This window comes from Eulemur rufifrons, chromosome 29 (assembly GCF_041146395.1).
Source record: "Eulemur rufifrons isolate Redbay chromosome 29, OSU_ERuf_1, whole genome shotgun sequence".
NCBI lineage: Eukaryota > Metazoa > Chordata > Mammalia > Primates > Lemuridae > Eulemur > Eulemur rufifrons.
In genome coordinates, this window is record NC_091011.1 from 242,501 (window position 1) to 255,632 (window position 13,132).

Consider the following 13,132-nt stretch of genomic DNA (forward strand, 5'->3'; position numbering starts at 1 on the left):
ACATAACTCGAACCCTAAATCTAACCCTAAACCCTAACTCTTAACCTTAACCCTAAGCGTTAACTCTCACGCTAACCTTTAATCCTAACCCTAATCCTAATCTTCAACCCTAAACATAACACTTAACCCTAACCCTGTACCAAACCCTAACCCCTCATCTTAACCCTAACCGTAAACCTCAACCCTAAACCAAAGTGTAACCGTTCAACCTAAGAGTAACCTTTAACCCTAACCCTATTCCCTAACCCTAAGCCCTCACCCTAACACTAAACTTCATCCTTATCCCTAACCATAATCCTAACCCTAAATCTAATTCTCAGACTTCTTGCTTTCTTAGAGTTTAGAAAGCCTGCAAGCCTCCCATGCCATGCGTGAAAGGAGGCTCTACCACTGTGTCCTGCATGAAACCCACGGGCCCATACCCAGAGTATGATAGAGTGGGTTCCCGGGTACAATCCCAGCCCCCTAAACTCCCCCCGCCCGCCTAATGCAGACAGGGCCCGTGTGCTAAGCATAAACAATACCTTTAACAGATAACCCTAACCCTGAATATAACACCCAACCTTGTTCCTATTTCTCCCCTTAACACGTAAACCTCACCGTGCGCCTAACTTTAACCTCTTATCCTAACGTTAATGCATAACCCATTTCCTGAGAACAACCCCATCCCATAATTCTAACCCTATCTCCTAGTCATCACTGTGACACCTAATACCTAACCCTAATTCTAAACCGCTAACCCTAACCGTAACCCTACCTACAACCCTAACACTGACAGTAACCCTTACTTCTAACCCCAACGCTTTGCCTAACAAAAACCCTAACCCTTGACCCTAACCCTTGACCCTACCCCTAAGGCTTACCCTAACCCTTAACCCTAATCCTAATCCTAACCATTAAACCTAACCCTAGCTCTTAAAGCTAACCCTAAACCTTACCCTCACGACTAGACCTAACCCTGACACTAACCTAACACTTAACCCTAACCGGAACCCCTAAAGCTAACCCTGAACCCTATCCCTAACCCCAGCAGTAAACTTTAACCCTAAACCTAAGCCCAACCCGTAACCCTAATCCTATCCTTTTACCCTAAAACTAACCCCTAAACCTAACCCCTATACCTCACCCTAACTCTAACCCCAATCCTAATTCTAAACATACCCATTCCTAAAACACTAACTCCTAACCGCTAACCCTAACACTAACCAAAAACCCTAATCACTAATCCCTAACCCTAACGCTTAACCTTTACCCTAACCGTTAACACTCACCCTAAATCTTAACCCTGACCCTAACATTAACCTTCAAGTCTAAGCCTAACCCTTAACCCTACAGTAAGGAAGACCCTTAATGCTAATGGGATCCCTTATCCCTAACCCTAACACTACAGCTAAAAATAACCCTAACCTTGGATCCTTAAACCTAACCCCTAATACTTACTTTAACCCCAAACCCTAACCCTAATCCTAAGCATTAAACCTAACCCTATCTCTTAACCCTAACGCTAGCCCTTACCCTAACGCCTAGATCTAACCCTAAATCTAACCTACCGCCTAATCCTAACCTTAAGCCCTAATGCTAACACTAACCCTGAACCCTAAACCTACCCGTAACCCCTAACACTAACCCTATCCGTGAACCTTAACCCTGACCTTAACCATTACCCGTACCCAAGCATTTAACCCTCACCCTAACCCTAATCCTTAATGCTAACCTTAACACTAAACCCTAACCCTAAGCCCAACATTTAACCCTAATCCTATCCCTTAACCCTAACACTAACCCTAACCGTAATGCTACCCCCTAAACGTAACCCTAACCGTGACCAGTAAACCTAACCCTAACCTCTAACACAAACCATAGCACATAACTCTAAACCTAAAACTAAACCTAACCCTAACACTAAACCCTAACTCTTAACCTTAACCCTAAGCGTTAACTCTCACGCTAACCTTTAATCCTAACACTAATCCTAATCTTCAACCCTAAACCTAACACTTAACCCTAACCCTGTACCAAACCCTAAACCCTCATCTTAACCCTAACCGTAAACCTCAACCCTAAACCAAAGTGTAACCGTTAAACCTAAGAGTAACCTTTAACCCTAACCCTATTCCCTAACCCTAAGCCCTCACCCTTACACTAAACTTCATCCTTATCCCTAACCAGAATCCTCACCCTAAATCTAATTCTCAGACTTCTTGCTTTCTTAGAGTTTAGAAAGCCTGCAATCCTCCCATGCCATGCATGAAAGGAGGCTCTACCACTGTGTCCTGCATGAAACCCACGGGCCCATACCTAGAGTATGAAAGAGTGGGTTCCCGGGTACAATCCCAGCCCCCTAAACTCCCCCCTCCCGCCTAATGCAGACAGGGCCCGTGCGCTAAGCATAAACAATACCTTTAACAGATAACCCTAACCCTGAACATAACACCCAACCCTGTTCCTATTTCTCCCCTTAACACGTAAACCTCACCGTGCGCCTAACTTTAACCTCTTATCCTAACGTTAATGCATAACCCATTTCCTGAGAACAACCCCATCCCATAATTCTAACCCTATCTCCTAGTCATCACTGTGACACCTAATCCCTAACCCTAATTCTAAACCGCTTACCCTAACCGTAACCCTACGTACAACCCTATCACTGACAGTAACGCTTACTTCTAACCCCAACGCTATGCCTAACAAAAACCCTAACCCTTGACCCTAACCCTTCACCCTAACCCCTAAGCCTTACCCTAACCCTTAACCCTAATCCTAATCCTAACCATTAAACCTAACCCTAGCTCTTAAAGCTAACCCTAAACCTTACCCTCACGACTAGACCTAACCCTGACACTAACCTAACACCTAACCCTAACCAGAACCCCTAAAGCTAAGCCTGAACCCTATCCCTAACCCTAGCAGTAAACTTTAACCCTAAACCTAAGCCCAACCCGTAACCCTAATCCTATCCTTTTACCCTAAAACTAACCCCTAAACCTAACCCCTATACCTCACCCTAACTCTAACCCCAATCGTAATTCTAACCATACCCCTTCATAAATCACTAACTCCTAACCGCTAACCCTAACACTAACCAAAAACCCTAATCACTAATCCCTAACCCTAACGCTTAACCTTTACCCTAACTGTTAACCCTCACCCTAAATCTTAACACTGACCCTAACCTTAACCTTTAACTCTAAGCCTAACCCTTAACCCTACAGTAAGGAAGACCCTTAATGCTAATGGGATCCCTTATCCCTAACCCTAACACTACAGCTAAAAATAAGCCTAACCTTGGATCCTTAAACCTAACCCCTAACACTTACTTTCACCCCAAACCCTAACCCTAATCCTAAGCATTAAACCTAACCCTATCTCTTAACCCTAACGCTAGCCTTTACCCTAACGCCTAGATCTAACCCTAAATCTAACCTACAGCCTAATCCTAACCTTAAGCACTAATGCTAACACTAACTCTGAACCCTAAACCTACCCGTAACCCTTAACACTAACCCTATCCGTGAACCTTAACCCTGACCCTAACCATTACCCGCACCCAAGCATTTAACCCTGACCCTAACCCTAATCCTTAATGCTAACCCTAACACTAAACCCTAACCCTAAGCCCAACACTTATCCCTAATCCTATCCCTTAACCCTAACCCTAACCCTAATGCTACCCCCTAAACGTAACCCTAACCGTGACCAGTAAACCTAACCCTAACCTCTAACACAAACCATAGCACATAACTCTAACCCTAAAACTAACCCTAACCCTAACCCTAAACCCTAACTCTTAACCTTAACACTAAGCGTTAACTCTCACCCTAACCTTTAATCCTAACGCTAATCCTAATCTTCAACCCTAAACCTAACACTTAACCCTAACCCTGTACCAAACCCTAACCCTTCATCTTAACCCTAACCGTAAACCTCAACCCGAAACCAAAGTGTAACCGTTAAACCTAAGAGTAACCTTTAACCCTAACCCTATTCCCTAACCCTAAGCCCTCACCCTAACACTAAACTTCATCCTTAACCCTAACCAGAATCCTAACCCTAAATCTAATTCTCAGACTTCTTGCTTTCTTAGAGTTTAGAAAGCCTGCAAGCCTCCCATGCCATGCGTGAAAGGAGGCTCTACCACTGTGTCCTGCATGAAACCCACGGGCCCATACCCAGAATATGATAGAGTGGGTTCCCGGGTACAATCCCAGCCCCCTCAACTCCCCCCGCCCGCCTAATGCAGACAGGGCCCATGCGCTAAGCATAAACAATACCTTTAACAGATAACCCTAACCCTGAACATAACACCCAACCCTGTTCCTATTTCTCCCCTTAACACGTAAACCTCACCGTGCGCCTAACTTTAACCTCTTACCCTAACGTTAATGGATAACCCATTTCCTGAGAACAACCCCTATCCCATAATTCTAACCCTATCTCCTAGTCATCACTGTGACACCTAATCCCTAACCCTAATTCTAAACCGCTAACCCTAACCGTAACCCTACCTACAACCCTAACACTGACAGTAACCCTTACTTCCTACCCCAACGCTATGCCTAACAAAAACCCTAACCCTTGACCCTAACCCTTCACCCTAACCCCTAAGCCTTACCCTAACCCTTAACCCTAATCCTAATCCTAACCATTAAACCTAACCCTAGCTCTTAAAGCTAACCCTAAACCTTACCCTCACGACTAGACCTAACCCTGACACTAACCTAACACCTAACCCTAACCAGAACCCCTAAAGCTAACCCTGAACCCTATCCCTAACCCTAGCAGTAAACTTTAACCCTAAACCTAAGCCCAACCCGTAACCCTAATCCTATCCTTTTACCCTAAAACTAACCCCTAAACTTAACCCCTATACCTCACCCTAACTCTAACCCCAATCCTAATTCTAACCATACCCCTTCATAAAACACTAACTCCTAAGCGCTAACCCTAACACTAACCAAAAAGCCTAATCACTAATCCCTAACCCTAACGCTTAACCTTTACCCTAACCGTTAACCCTCACCCTAAATCTTCACACTGACCCTAACCTTAACCTTTAACTCTAAGCCTAACCCTTAACCCTACAGTAAGGAAGACACTTAATGCTAATGGGATCCCTTATCCCTAACCCTAACACTACAGCTAAAAATAATCCTAACCTTGGATCCTTAAACCTAACCCCTAACACTTACTTTAACCCCAAACCCTAACCCTAATCCTAAGCATTAAACCTAACCCTATCTCTTAACCCTAACGCTAGCCCTTACCATAACGCCTAGATCTAACCCTAAATCTAACCTACCGCCTAATCCTAACTTTAAGCACTAATGCTAACACTAACCCTGAACCCTAAACCTACCCGTAACCCTTAACACTAACCCTATCCGTGAACCTTAACCCTGACCCTAACCATTGCCCGCACCCAAGCATTTAACCCTGATTCTAACCCTAAACCTTAATGCTAAACCTAACACTAAACCCTAACCCTAAGCCCAACACTTAACCCTAATCCTATCCCTTAACCCTAACCCTAAACCTAATGCTACCCCCTAAACCTAACCCTAACCGTGACCAGTAAACCTAACCCTAACCTCTAACACAAACCATAGCACATAACTCTAACCCTAAAACTAACCCTAACCCTAACCCTAACCCTAAACCCTAACTCTTAACCTTAACCCTAAGCGTTAACTCTCACGCTAACCTTTAATCCTAACCCTAATCCTAATCTTCAACCCTAAACCTAACACTTAACCCTAACCCTGTACCAAACCCTAACCCCTCATCTTAACCCTAACCGTAAACCTAAACCCTAATCCAAAGTGTAACCGTTAAACCTAAGAGTAACCTTTAACCCTAACCCTAATCCCTAACCCTAAGTCCTCACCCTAACACTAAACTTCATCCTTAACCCTAACCAGAATCCTAACCCTAAATCTAATTCTCAGACTTCTTGCTTTCTTAGAGTTTAGAAAGCCTGCCATCCTCCCATGCCATGCGTGAAAGGAGGCTCTACCACTGTGTCCTGCATGAAACCCACGGGCCCATACCCAGATTATGATAGAGTGGGTTCCCGGGTACAATCCCAGCCCCCTAAACTCCCCCCGCCCGCCTAATGCAGACAGGGCCCATGCGCTAACCATAAACAATACCTTTAACAGATAACCCTAACCCTGAACATAACACCCAACCCTGTTCCTATTTCTCCCCTTAACACGTAAACCTCACCGTGCGCCTAACTTTAACCTCTTATCCTAACGTTAATGCATAACCCATTTCCTGAGAACAACCCCTATCCCATAATTCTAACCCTATCTCCTAGTCATCACTGTGACACCTAATCACTAACCCTAATTCTAAACCGCTAACCCTAACCGTAACCCTACCTACAACCCTAACACTGACAGTAACCCTTACTTCCTACGCCAACGCTATGCCTAACAAAAACCCTAACCCTTGACCCTAACTCTTCACCCTAACCCCTAAGCCTTACCCTAACCCTTAACCCTAATCCTAATCCTAATCATTAAACCTAACCCTAGCTCTTAAAGCTAACCCTAAACTTTACCCTCACGACTAGACCTAACCCTGACACTAACGTAACACCTAATCCTAACCAGAACCCCTAAAGCTAACCCTGAACCCTATCCCTCACCCTAGCAGTAAACTTTAACCCTAAACCTAAGCCCAACCCTAACCCTAATCCTATCCTTTTACCCTAAAACTAACCCCTAAACCTAACCCCTATACCTCACCCTAACTCTAACCCCAATCCTAATTCTAACCATACCCCTTCATAAAACACTAACTCCTAACCGCTAACCCTAACACTAACCAAAAACCCTAATCACTAATCCCTAACCCTAACGCTTAACCTTTACCCTAACCGTTAACCCTCACCCTAAATCTTAACACTGACCCTAACCTTAACCTTTAACTCTAAGCCTAACCCTTAACCCTACAGGAAGGAAGACCCTTAATGCTAATGAGATCCCTTATCCCTAACCCTACCACTACAGCTAAAAATAACCCTAACCTTGGATCCTTAAACCTAACCCCTAACACTTACTTTAACCCCAAACCCTAACCCTAATCCTAAGCATTAAACCTTACCCTATCTCTTAACCCTACACTAGCCCTTACCCTAACGCCTAGATCTAACCCTAATTCTAACCTCCCGCATAATCCTAACCTTAAGCCCTAATGCTAACTCTAACCCTGAACCCTAAACCTACCCGTAACCCTTAAAACTAACCCTATCCGTGAACCTTAACCCTGACCCTAACCATTACCCGCACCCAAGCATTTAACCCTGACCCTAACCCTAATCCTTAATGCTATCCCTAACACTAAACCCTAACCCTAAGCCCAACACTTAACCCTAATCCTATCCCTTAACCCTAACCCTAAACCTAAGGCTAACCCCTAAACGTAACCCTAACCGTGAGCAGTAAACCTAACCCTAACCTCTAACACAAACCATAGCACGTAACTCTAACCCTAAAACTAACCCTAACCCTAACCCTAACCCTAAACCCTAACTCTTAACCTTAACCCTAAGCGTTAACTCTCACGCTAACCTTTAATCCTAACCCTAATCCTAATCTTCAACCCTAAACCTAACACTTAACCCTAACCCTGTACCTAACCCTAACTCCTCATCTTAAGCCTAACCGTAAACCTCAACCCTAAACCAAAGTGTAACCGTTAAAACTAAGAGTAACCTTTAACCCTAACCCTAAGCCCTAACCCTAAGCCCTCACCCTAACACTAAACTTCATCCTTAACCCTAACCGTAATCCTACCCCTAAATCTCATTCTCAGACTTCTTGCTTTCTTAGAGTTTAGAAAGCCTGCAATCCTCCCATGCCATGCGTGAAAGGAGGCTGTACCACTGTGTCCTACATCAAACCCACGGGCCCATACCCAGAGTATGATAGAGTGGGTTCCCGGGTACAATCCCAGCCCCCTAAACTCCCCCCGCCCGCCTAATGCAGACAAGGACTGTGCGCTAAGCATAAACAATACCTTTAACAGATAACCCTAACCCTGAACATAACACCCAACCCTGTTCCTCTTTCTCCCCTTAACACGTAAACCTCACCGTGCGCCTAACTTTAACCTCTTATCCTAACGTTAATGCATAACCCATTTCCTGAGAACAACCCCTATCCCATAATTCTAACGCTATATACTAGTCAAAACTGTGACACCTAATCCCTAACCCTAATTCTAAATCCCTAACCCTAACCGTAACCCTACCTACAACCCTAACACTGACAGTAACCCTTACTTCTAACCCCAACGCTATGCCTAACAAAAACCCTAACCCTTGAGCCTAACCCTTCACCCTAACCCCTAAGCCTTACCCTAACCATTAACCCTAATCCTAATCTTAACCATTAAACCTAACCCTAGCTCTTAAAGCTAACCCTAAACCTTACCCTCACGAGTAGACCTAACCCTGACACTAACCTAACACCTAACCCTAACCAGAACCCCTAAAGCTAACCCTGAACCCTATCCCTAACCCTAGCAGTAAACTTGAACCCTAAACCTAAGCTCAACCGGTAACCCTAATCCCATCCTTTTACCCTAAAACTAACCCCTAAACCTAAAACCTATACCTCACCCTAACTCTAACCGCAATCCTAATTCTAACCATACCCCTTCATAAAACACTAACTCCTAACCGCTAACCCTAACACTAACCAAAAACCCTAATCACTAATCCCTAACCCTATCCCTTAACCTTTACCCTAACCGTAAACCCTCACCCTAAATCTTCACACTGACCCTAACCTTAACCTTTAACTCTAAGCCTAACCCTTAACCCTACAGTAAGGAAGACCCTTAATGCTAATGGGATCCCTTCTCCCTAACCCTAACACTACAGCTAAAAATAACCCTAACCTTGGATCCTTAAACCTAACCCCTAACACTTACTTTAACCCCTAACCCTAACCGTAATCCTAAGCATTAAACCTAACCCTATCTCTTAACCCTAACGCTAGCCCTTACCCTAACGCCTAGATCTAACCCTAAATCTAACCTACCGCCTAATCCTAACCTTAAGCCCTAATGCTAACTCTAACCCTGAACCCTAAACCTACCCGTAACCCTAAACACTAACCCTATCTGTGAACCTTAACCCTGACCCTAACCATTACCCGCACCCAAGCATTTAACCCTGACCCTAACCCTAATCCTTAATGCTAACCCTAACACTAAACCCTAACCCTAAGCCCAACACTTAACCCTAATCCTATTCCTTAACCCTAACCCTAACCCTAATGCTAACCCCTAAACGTAACCCTAACCGTGACCACTAAACCTAACCCTAACCTCTAACACAAACCATAGCACATAACTCTAACCCTAAAACTAACCCTAACCCTAACCCTAACCCTACACCCTAACACTTAACCTTAACCCTAAACGTTAACTCTCAAGCTAACCTTTAATCATAACCCTAATCCTAATCCTCAACCCTAAACCTAACACTTAACCCTAACCCTGTACCTAACCCTGACCCCTCATCTTAACCCTAACCGTAAACCTCAACCCTAAGCCAAAGTGTAACCGTTAAACCTAAGAATAACCTTTAACCCTAACCCTAAGCCCTAACCCTAAGCCCTCACCCTAACACTAAACTTCATCCTTAACCCTAACCAGAATCCTAACCCTAAATCTAATTCTCAGACTTCTTGCTTTCTTAGAGTTTAGAAAGCCTGCAATCCTCCCATGCCATGCGTGAAAGGAGGCTCTACCACTGTGTCCTGCATGAAACCCACGGGCCCATACCCAGAGTATGATAGAGTGGGTTCCCGGGTACAATCCCAGCCCCCTAAACTCCCCCCGCCCGCCTAATGCAGACAGGGCCCGTGCGCTAAGCATAAACAATACCTTTAACAGATAACCCTAAACCTGAACATAACACCCAACATTGTTCCTATTTCTCCCCTTAACACGTAAACCTCACCGTGCGCCTAACTTTAACCTCTTATCCTAAGGTTAATGCATAACCCATTTCCTGAGAACAACCCCTATCCCATAATTCTAACGCTATATCCTAGTCATCACTGTGACACCTAATCCCTAACCCTAATTCTAAACCGCTAACCCTAACCGTAACCCTACCTACAACCCTAACATTGACAGTAACCCTTACTTCTAACCCCAACACTATGCCTAACAAAAACCCTAACCCTTCACCCTAACCCTTCACCCTAACCCCTAAGCCTTACCCTAACCCTTAACCCTAATCCTAATCCTAACCATTAAACCTAACCCTAGCTCTTAAAGCTAACCCTAAACCTTACCCTCACGACTAGACCTAACCCTGACACTAACCTAACACCTAACCCTAACCAGAACCCCTAAAGCTAACCCTGAACCCTATCCCTAACCCTAGCAGTAAACTTTAACCCTAAACCTAAGCCCAACCCGTAACCCTAATCCTATCCTTTTACCCTAAAACTAACCCCTAAACCTAACCCCTATACCTCACCCTAACTCTAACCCCAATCCTAATTCTAACCATACCCCTTCATAAAACACTAACTCCTAACCGCTAACCCTAACACTAACCAAAAACCCTAATCACTAATCCCTAACCCTAACGCTTAACCTTTACCCTAACCGTTAACCCTCACCCTAAATCTTAACACTGACCCTAACCTTAAGCTTTAACACTAAGCCTAACCCTTAACCCTACAGTAAGGAAGACCCTTAATGCTAATGGGATCCCTTATCCCTAACCCTAACACTACAGCTGAAAATAACCCTAACCTTTCATCCTTAAACCTAACCCCTAACACTTACTTTAACCCCAAACCCTAACCCTAATCCTAAGCACTAAACCTAACCCTATCCCTTAACCCTAACGCTAGCCCTTACCCTAAGGCCTAGATCTAACCCTAAATCTAACCTACCGCCTAATCCTAACCTTAAGCCCTAATGCTAACTCTAACCCTGAACCCTAAACCTACCCGTAACCCTTAACACTAACCCTATCCGTGAACCTTAACCCTGACCCTAACCATTACCCGCACCCAAGCATTTAACCCTGACCCTACCCCTAATCCTTAATGATAACCCTAACATTAAACCCTAACCCTAAGCCCAACACTTAACCCTAATCCTATCCCTTAACCCTAACCCTAATGCTAACCCCTAAACTTAACCATAACCGTGACCAGTAAACCTAAACCTAACCTCTAACACAAACCATAGCACATAACTCTAACCCTAAAACTAACCCTAGCACTAACCCTAACCCTAAACCCTAACTCTTAACCTTAACACTAAGCGTTAACTCTTACGCTAACCTTTAATCCTAACACTAATCCTAATCTTCAACCCTAAACCTAACACTTAATCCTAACCCTGTACCAAACCCTAACCCCTCATCTTAACCCTAACCGTAAACCTAAACCCTAATCCAAAGTGTAACCGTTAAACCTAACAGTAACCTTTAACCCTAACCCTAATCCCTAACCCTAAGCCCTCACCCTAACACTAAACTTCATCCTTAACCCTAACCATAATCCAACCCTAAATCTAATTCTCAGACTTCTTGCTTTCTTAGAGTTTAGAAAGCCTGCAATCCTCCCATGCCATGCGTGAAAGGAGGCTCTACCACTGTGTCCTGCATGAAACCCACGGGCCCATACCCAGAGTATGACAGAGTGGGTTCCCGGGTACAATCCCAGCCCCCTAAACTCCCCCCGCCCGCCTAATGCAGACAGGGCCCGTGCGCTAAGCATAAACAATACCTTTAACAGATAACCCTAACCCTGAACATAACACCCAAACCTGTACCTATTTCTCCCCTTAACACGTAAACCTCCCCGTGCGCCTAACTTTAACCTCTTATCCTAACGTTAATGCATAACCCATTTCCTGAGAACAACCCCTATCCCATAATTCTAACCTTATCTCCTAGTCATCACTGTGACACCTAATCCCTGACCCTAATACTAAACCGCTAACCCTAACCGTAACCCTACCTACAACCCTAACACTGACAGTAACCCTTACTTCTAACCCCAACGCTATGCCTAACAAAATCCCTAACCCTTGACCCTAACTCTTCACCCTAACCCCTAAGCCTTACCCTAACCCTTATCCCTAATCCTAATCCTAACCATTAAACATAACCCTAGCTCTTAAAGCTAACCCTAAACCTTACCCTCACGACTAGACCTAACCCTGACACTAACCTAACACCTAACCCTAACCAGAACCCCTAAAGCTAACCCTGAACCCTATCCCTCACCCTAGCAGTAAATCTTAACCCTAAACCTAAGCCCAACCCGTAACCCTAATCCTATCCTTTTACCCTAAAACTAACCCCTAAACCTAACCCCTATACCTCACCCTAACTCTAACCCCAATCCTAATTCTAACCATACCCCTTCATAAAACACTAACTCCTAACTGCTAACCCTAACAATAACCAAAATCCCTAATGACTAATCCCTAACCCTAACGCTTAACCATTTCCCTAACCGTTAACCCTCACCCTAAATCTTAACACTGACCCTAACCTTAACCTTTAACTCTAAGCCTAACCCTTAACCCTACAGTAAGGAAGACCCTTAATGCTAATGGGATCCCTTATCCGTAACCCTAACACTACAGCTGAAAATAACCCTAACCTTGGATCCTTAAACCTAACCCCTAACACTTACTTTAACCCCAAACCCTAACCCTAATCCTAAGCATTAAACCTAACCCTATCTCTTAACCCTAACGCTAGCCCTTACCCTAACGCCTAGATCTAACACTAAATCTAACCTACCGCCTAATCCTAACCTTAAGCCTTAATGCTAACTCTAACCCTGTACCGTAAACCTACCCGTAACCCTTAACACTAACCCTATCCGTGAACCTTAACCCTTACCCTAACCATTACCGCACCCAAGCATTTAACCCTGACCCTAACCCTAATCCTTAATGCTAACCCTAACACTAAACCCTAATCCTAAGCCCAACACTTATCCCTAATCCTATCCCTTAACCCTAAGCCTAATCCTAATGCTAACCCCTAAACGTAACCCTAACCGTGACCAGTAAACCTAACCCTAACCTCTAACACAAACCATAGCACATAACTCTAACCCTAAAACTG